Below are 8,413 nucleotides of genomic sequence, written 5' to 3' on the forward strand. Positions count from 1 at the left end.
CTCATTGAAACCCCTGTTGTTCATGTCCCCCCTCACTTCCAATGTCTGATTTCTAACCACGCAGGTGTTACAGATCTCTTTCTTCTCCATTTGCTTCCCAACCCTTCATCCCTTCTCCATCAGCCCTCCACATCCAAATGCTGCCCTCCACCAAGCACCAACATGAACCTTCCCATGGCCAGCCCTGCCTGGGGCATCACTTGCTGCAGGCAGTCTGGACACATTTATCTCATCCACGAACTCAAGGGCACGTTGCACCACAACCCATGTCCTCAGCTACCAGAATAACCCCAGCCCCAGGAGGACTCCTTTAAAGTCCCCTCCTGGTTATCAATGCCAAAACCTCCTTTGCTTGCCTGCATCATTCTCCCTCTGCCCACTAACAAAACCCACCCATCTGAGGCTTCTTCACTGCTAAATTCACAAAGCCACTTCACACATCTCCCTCAGTGTGACCGGATCTCCTGGTTTCACCAGCAGACTCACCACGCTGGCCATTTTAGGTAAACTCAGCTTAAGGAAAATCCAGTTTTCACTTCAGAAGCACATTTTGCCTCTTGGTTCAAAGGAAAGCTTGCCAAGGGCATTGTCTTATATCCAAACCCACAGCGTTTCTTGAAACAACCCCAAGTGCATCTTTATAAAAACAAAACACTCAAATAACCCTTCTGACTTGCAAAGGTGGTGTGGGGGAGGGAGGGGTGGGTCGGTGGTTTCTGAACGGCCTCCAGATGGGAAGGCTGGAATTGAGCTCTTGTCCCTTCATCTTCCAAGGGCCTGACTCATTTCATTCCCATATTGCTACACGTTTGCAAACCAAACTCTCAAACACTGCTCTGCTTGAAAAGTGTTTGCAACATTATGGAAATCAACTGCTTTTCCAGCTTTATTCAGAAATCAATGCAAAGTTACCGTGTCCTGGGACTGAACCACATCATGACACCCAGTAAACTTCAGACCCACCTATTTCTGAGGGCTTGATAAAACAAACTAACACCACAAATACTAGCTCCAGCTGAAGTGACACAGGTAAACACACCTTGACAAAGGGGTAGCAATTACTTTAATGGCTTTAAGTTAAAGCCTTCATAGATTATTCAAATGCCAACTTTTGTTTATTACTTACTTTCAACAGGACCAGATACCATCACGCAGATGTGCACATTGCAAACTTCAGTCTGCAATAACTTTCAGGGAAAGCAACACACTTGCTGGATTACCCTTGTACTTGAAGTCAAAGCTATGATTTACACTTTCTCCACCTAAAAAGCACAGGCAGCTTTATGTCAACCAGACAGCCATGGTAACATCTCAGGCAGGTAAGATCTCAGTGTCTCAAGTGACGCTGTCCATTTCTAAACAAATTATGATCAAAATGATATTTAGATTTATTTTCAGTGGATGTTTTCACTCCTTAAGTGGCCACACTTGAAAATTAGACATGGGTCAAAACATCCCAATCAGAGAGACTCCAAATAATATTGCTGAGGATCATCTGAGTTAGAGCAAAGCTAAAAGGAATAACACCCAAAGATGTCGCACATGCAAATACAGCAATGTCATGCCTGGCATTAAAATCTTCGTCTTGTATGAGGATGAGCAAAACCTGCTGTGCTCTCACTCCAGCCTGCAGCAGTTTGAAACTGGTTTGAAAATGTGAGAAGCAGTAACTTTGCTATATCGAATGTCAGCTTTCTTTTTTCAACTTTTAATAAAAACTCAATAAAACTCCCCCTCTCTAACAAAAAAGAACCAAATGTGATGCTGCCAACTTAGGCTGTCTCATACAATGGACTATTGGGTTTACAGACACTGTTCAGAAATTACTGATTGTAACTAGGGTAAAAGACAAAGAAAGTGGTACTTTGAGAGACAGTGGTTGGAAGGAGCACACACCTTTTAAACACCGACAGCAAATATGTCCTGTGGGATGAAACATTGACAGGAGAATTTTTGGAGTGGCCAGGCAAGACAAATGTTGTTTCACAAAGGTGAGTAATCAGGCAGGCTTTGGGCTGATAACTGAGCTATACACATCTATAAGTGCTTTCCAGCACCAAGTTCATCATAGGTACGAGAAGAGAGGATGAACACGGGAGAGCTTTCTGCCATTCATTCTGCAGAAGCCTGGAAGGGGATGAACACGGACCAGACGACAAGTTTAAAAGTCCTGTTGCTTTTTAGCATTTATATTCTCCCTGTTGGCCAGTACCTTGTATTCTCTGACCCGGAGATTAATTTGCAATTCTGTGTTTCAAAGAGCTGCAGGGTTCATACAAGAGACTGAAGCCACATCTACATGAGAAAGGCTTCAGCAGGACAGGGATACATTACACAGGCAAAGCACTTCAGTCACAGATACCTCTTAAACAGCAAAATTACTCCTCTGCCGGTCTAGTGAAACCACGGCAGCACACAGCAGTGCTACTCATGCCATTTCCCATACGGCTGCATGCAAGAGGTTTCTGCTGGAGACATCAGATCCTGCGGGTCACATCTGTGCCTTCACAACCATCCCGGCCCCAGCCAGGAGGGACAAACCCTGCTATAAGTTTAAAACCAAAACCAAACAACAAAAGACAACTGACCAACTACATGTGGATTATTTGTAGGTGAGCTGGATGGTGAAGCAGAGAGCAGTAAGGATTTACCATTATTTGCTGTAAAAGAATTGCATTGAGACATTTGACATTTTAGTTTTCAGCCCCAATTTTGAAAGGTTTTCTTTTTGTTGGGATGACTGCCATTGCTGCACTAAAGGATGTGCTAAAATCCGTTCCTGAACTTGGATCGTGACACCTGTGGGACAAAAGAAGATCTAATAGGAAAGAGCAGCTTTGCCTAGCTGACAGCGGTTCACTGCACCCCTGGCATTGCTGAGAAATCCCCGTGGTGCCAGAGCTGCTGGCTCACAAGGAAACCCTTGGTTCACTCACCACCCTTGTCTGCTGCTCCCCTCGCTGCTGCCTCAGGACCTGCTGGCAGGAGGTGCTGACCCCCATCACCAACTCACCTTCCCACACACCAAGTCATTCTCTTCCCTCCCATTTCTACTTCTTTGGATGCTTTTTCCCTTTCTGCTCTCCACCAACCCCAAACTTTTGCCGAGTTTCTCCCTGCCCAGCAGGGCCCTCACAAGCTCCCATGGTTTAGAAGGAGCACCTGCCCCGAGAGGATGGGCATCACCATTAGATCTGTCACCGGAGAGGTGCCTGAGCAGCCCAAGGGGCGAGGAAATCAGGGTCATGTCCTCTTCCAAGGCTGCCTCTCCCTCGGGAGGAATTCCCATGCGCAAAGTGAACTAAAGGGCTCTGGGAGAAGCCGGGTAGAAGGATATCCCGAAGTCAGGCAGTCCCATCTCCAAGTTTTATTCCTAGCAAAGGGGGGAGAAAAATCTGTGTCTTTTATTATCTCCCTCATCCCAGAGGGACAGAAGGAAGGGAAAGAAGGAGACGGTTGCGTGATGCCTTCGGAAAACAGCTAAAACAAAAGGAAAGTCACCCCTCCTCACCAGTAAAAGTGGATGCAGCGCTCCACGGGCCGAGCTTCCCCAGCCTCCCCATCCCGGAGAAATAAAACGCCACAGGAAGGCGCTGGGGGGGTGACGGGGGGAGGCGGAGCGGGGAGCCCGGCTCTGCCCCGCCGCGGTCCCGGCGCGGTGCCACCCGCCCGCAGCTCCCTGCAACCCCCGCCAGCAGCCCCCGAGCCCGGCCACGGCGTCACGGGGGAACCGGTAGCGGGGAGGATCGGGGGGGGGGGGGGGGGTAGAGAGAGGAAAGGGGGCGGAGAGGAAAAACATAATCACAAATTAAAGCAGGAGGAACCGCTGCCAAGTGCGGCCGCTGAGCCACGCGTGGCGGCGGGGCCCCTCCCGCGCCTGCGGCACCCCCGGGCGGCCGCGTCCGTGTGTGTCCCCCCCCGGGAACCGGCGGCTCCGGTTTTAGAGCCCGCACTGACAAAATCGCCCGGCTCGCCTCTACGTAACGCCCTGTCGAAAGCGGACGCCATATTTTGTGTTGCTGATGTCGACACAGACAAACGTAGACATGTTTCACCCCCCCTCCCCTTCCTCCTCCTGCTGCCTCCCCCCCTTCACCCAAACTTGCGATCGGGAGCGGCGGGGAGCGGGGAGGAGGGCGGGGGGGGTGAGGAGGCGGCATGCCGAAAAGGTTAAACATAGAGCGATAAACCATGAAGAGCCCACCGAACAACCCTCCCGGCTCCCACCCCCCGCGGCCCCCCCGCTTCCCCCTCTCCCGGCCGCCGCCGGAGTCCCGAGAACCGGACAGTTTGTGCGGGTGGAAAAGTTGGGTGCGAGCGGCCGGGGCCGGAGCGCCCGTGTGCGGGGCGGGGGCCGGCGGGGGGAGCGGGAGGTTAAAGGACGGGGGGGGGAGAGGGGAGAAACCAGCCTGGGAAGTTTTCCTACCTGCGCCCAGGGCGGCGGCACCGCCAGTCCCGTGCGGAGCGGCACCGGGGCTCCGCGCGCCGCTCCGCGCCCCTCCGCGCGCCGCCGCGCCAGCCCGCGGGACCCCGCGCCCCCGCCGCGCCGCGCGCAACGCGGTGGGGGGGGGGGGGGGGGGAACACGCGCGCACCGCCACGCGCGCGGCGCACGGGGAAAGAAGGAGAGAAATTTTTTTAAAAAAGGGGAGAAAAGGGAAAAATAAAAAAAGGGAAAAAAAAGGAAAAATAATAAAAAAAGAGCCCTCGATCGGTGGGGATCTACGCCAAAACCCACATGATCTCTGACGTCAGCGTGCGTATTTGCATACGATACCACCGCCGGCGCGGCCGCCGGGGTCCCTCGGCGCGGCGGAAAGTTGCGAGCGGGGCTGTGCCCCCCCCCACACCCTGTCCCCTCCCGGCTCTGGCCGCTCCTCCTCCGGCTCCGCGCCGCGGGTTTACACGCACCCCTTGAACACCCCCCCGCCCCCCGACCTGCACCCTCCGTGCCCGTCCCGGCCGATGTCATCACCGGTCCCCGTAGCACCCCCGTCCGGGTTGCACGATCCTCCGGGCGGAGCCGGGGGTCGTGGGGGGAGCGGGGGTGCGGAGGGGCGAGGTACGGCTCCTCGGTATAGGGGCTGGGGGTAGAACTCTCTGTCCGGGATGGCGTGGGACGGACCCCTCCTAGTGGGGATGGGAGAGGCTGGACCCTCGTCGTAGGACGTGGGGAGTAGGACCCCCATGTTAGCGTCCCGTTATCGGGACTGCGGGGGGCTGGACCCCGGCTGGATCCCCGCTATCGGGACTGCAGGATTAGAGCCCAGTTAGAAAGACGGCAGGGTCTGGACCCCCGCTGTCGGGACGGCGGTGAGATGATGAAGGGCTGGAGGACGCTGTGCCGCCTCCCTGGGGCTGCCACCCCTCCGAAGCGGGGCAGGTTACCTGGGGAGGTAGGAGGCATTTCTTCATCTCGGCTTGTGATAGAGGTTTTCCAAGCCTCCCGGTTTTGGTGGGCTTCAGGCGATGGGTGGTTTATTGCTTTGCAGAAGGTGGTGTGTATTTCTGAGGGATGCTGCTGCTGCTGCAATCTCTGCTCTGCTGCATCGCAGGAATCCTTTCCCCCATTTAAAACTGTCGCTGAACTCTTGCACCTCTTTGCCTGTCTGCCAAAAAGATGTAGACATATAGGACCCAGGATATTTTCTCTTTGCTTCAATGAATTAATTAAAATAAATAATTTACCGATTGTATCTTGCTTCTAGATAGCAGATCTTCCAACAAGTCCAGGCTAATAGGATTTGTGAGTAGCATAATCTCACCGTAACTTCAGGGGTGTGCTATCTGCCACGCGGTGTCTTTGATTAGGGCGCATTAAATCAATCTCTTAATTGTAGAGTTAAAGCTCCAAAGGCTTTGAACCTCCACTTGCTCTCGCTTTGCCCCGGATCACCAGTGTGCCGTCAAAGCCGGGCTACAGACCTCAACCCACCTGGGTAACTTCTATGGGCAACGTTTTGTTTCCCTTCCCCGAGTAGGGCTGGGGACTGGCTGGTAGGAGAGTGTCAGCAGAGGAGCTCCAAGTTACTGCAACTGAATAATCGCGGAAGAACGTAAATATGTCAAAGCAGTGTCAAGAGATTTCTGTGCAGGGATACCCTTATCTGAGTAGGCGTGTTTTTGACTGCCTGACTGAGTACAGTTTCTGCAAGTATTTGATAACAGAATAGATTCTTTCCTAGCTGCCACCAGCTCCGAGATTTCCACTCACTTTTCCTCTTAGCTGTTAGGAAGGGACAAGCATGGGCATCCCCTCCACGCTTGCGGGGCACACAGAAGATGACATTAGAGTTTGCTGATGCTCATGGAATTCAGGGTTTTTTAATGGAAATTCGTTTTCTGTTATAAATATTACAGAATATATTTTGTTGAACTCTTCAGTAGCTGTTCAGCCCTGGCAATAGTTCTGAATTTTGAATACCTGGGAGAGAAAGAAAGAAAGAAACCAAACCAACCCAAACCTATTTTAGGGGGCAGAGATATTTCCCCAGGACACTCTTTTTTTCCTTACCGTCTCAAATTCCGTTTCTATGATTTAGAAAGAAAGGAAAGCCGGAGTGTTTTAATAAGGCTACTATGCTTATGAGTATCAAATACTTTTGAAAGGGCAGATCAATGGAAAGCAGGTGAAAAATCATTTCTTGTGCTTGGTCTAATTGACACTTACTTTAAGGCCTCTTTAACTTCTTTTGCTTTGCCAAATGCAAAAGGCTCTTTGATTGATTGGGTGATACGGCAGCTAATGCTGCCTTTCAAGTGCAAAACAGGGCCGTCAGCGGGAGCCGGGTCCGGGTCTCAGACTTAAAGCCCTGGTTGTAACAAAGACAGTCCTAACCTCAGGTCCAAGTGTTCCCTGCAACAAACAAGGGCACCAGTGGGGCTCACCTGCCTTCCCCCATATCCTGGATGATGTCACACAAACTATGAGCTGAAAGTTAATTGAATATGGGGCATAAAACACTGTATTTAAAGTGAGGAGGTTGTGGGTTTATAATTGCACCAGTTACTATTGCCATCCTAAATGAACAAACTCAGGGCATTTCTCTAAGCAGCGTATATTCAATGTTACTGCTGGCCAGGCTGCTCAGGCAGAGGAGATAAGCCTAAGGATACCTGCTTGTCTGTAACTGCATTTTCCCACATCGAAGTGCAAAACATGGCACACAGGAATCTGTTCTGTGAATGTTCTTTGACCTGGTCATCAGATTCCTTGAGCAGTGGGACCAGGAGGCTGCGTGGCATCTCCACCCAGGTGCTGTCTTTTAGGATGCTTGTGGTTAACCAGTTAGCTCCAATTCTGTTACATTTAATTGAAGTGAAAGGATCAAAAAGTTTACTGAGGGGTGAGAGAACTGTGTTATGATAAGTCTTTATAGTTACAAAAGCCTTGATTCCTTAGGAATTTTCCCCCCTGAAAAACAGAAGTACCAGTGATAAATGCAAGGTGAATAGTCTTGCTGAGTCTCGGTATGTAACTCATTTATAGAAACCTAACATTAAAATGATGCAGGGTAACACAACAAAATGGAAACTGCTTTTACAGAAGGAGATGCAAAAAGGAAATTTGCAAATTTAGATTTCTTTTGCATAAGGCCTCTCTTTTTCATTAAGAACACAAACGGAAGGCAGGCTGATTACAAAGCACAGTGAACGTGCATGCACGATTCCCCAGGAAAGTGAGGGCAGAGCACTTGCTTGCTTTAAATCTAGTGCCCTCTCAATTTCCTCGACACACTTTCTCTAGATTTAAAGTGACATCTGTTCCATAAAGCCCTTCGAGGAAGTTGCAAGCTTGCCTGTGAAATAATACCTTGGTGAGAGATAATGAACTGTGTACTGATATATGTTATGGATGTATGTGTGTCTATATATTTTATGGTGAGGAGGTGAGTGTCTGACATATGTACTGTCACATATGTCTCAGTCTTCTTCAGCTTAATGGTTTCTTTCTGACTGTTTAATCCTGTGAAATTGCAGGCTGAGTCAGCATTACAGATCTAATTCCCTCTCTTGGAGTTGCAGTTCTGAATGTCGATCTGAAAAGACTGAGTTAAATATCCTCAAAGGGAATGTGCATCCTTTAAGAGCCAAAACAGAGATACATAAATAGAAGAACTGGAGAGTCATTTTCTGTTGAGTGTGTGGCTATATGTTGCTCATGTTTTTCCTAGCCTAACACCGTGGGATCAAGTGGAGTTTTGCCTACACGATGCAACAGCAAATGGGTGGGCTGTGAGCTTCAGGACGTGTTTACTTCTGCTGGGCGAGGTGAACCAGCCCAAGGCTGTCAGGCCAAGCTGCTGCCTTAGAGCTGGTTTTGGGAAAAACCAAGACCAGCCTCTATTGCTAATTTTTACAGCTTGTTTCTAACTCCTCTTTCACCCTGTTCTTCCCACCCTGCACAGGTATGGT

General features: G+C 50.4%; 1 protein-coding gene across 5 annotated transcripts in view; it reads right to left on the bottom strand.

Moving 5' to 3' along the window:
* The window catches only part of ZHX2 (zinc fingers and homeoboxes 2), a 75,325-nt gene extending 69,754 nt beyond the window's left edge, over positions 1–5,571 (bottom strand). For 2 of the 5 annotated variants that reach the window (XM_005143834.3, XM_031044441.2), the window contains exon 1: positions 5,387–5,571. The gene's annotated coding sequence lies outside the window, so the exon portion shown is untranslated. Of the gene's footprint in view, positions 1–3,511; positions 3,528–4,426; positions 4,474–4,736; positions 4,812–5,386 lie in introns of those variants that run through there. The other 3 variants (XM_034064854.1, XM_034064845.1, XM_031044444.2) reach the window with 3 other exon arrangements.
* Positions 5,572–8,413: the final 2,842 nt, after the last annotated feature.

This window comes from Melopsittacus undulatus, chromosome 1, assembly GCF_012275295.1.
Source record: "Melopsittacus undulatus isolate bMelUnd1 chromosome 1, bMelUnd1.mat.Z, whole genome shotgun sequence".
NCBI lineage: Eukaryota > Metazoa > Chordata > Aves > Psittaciformes > Psittaculidae > Melopsittacus > Melopsittacus undulatus.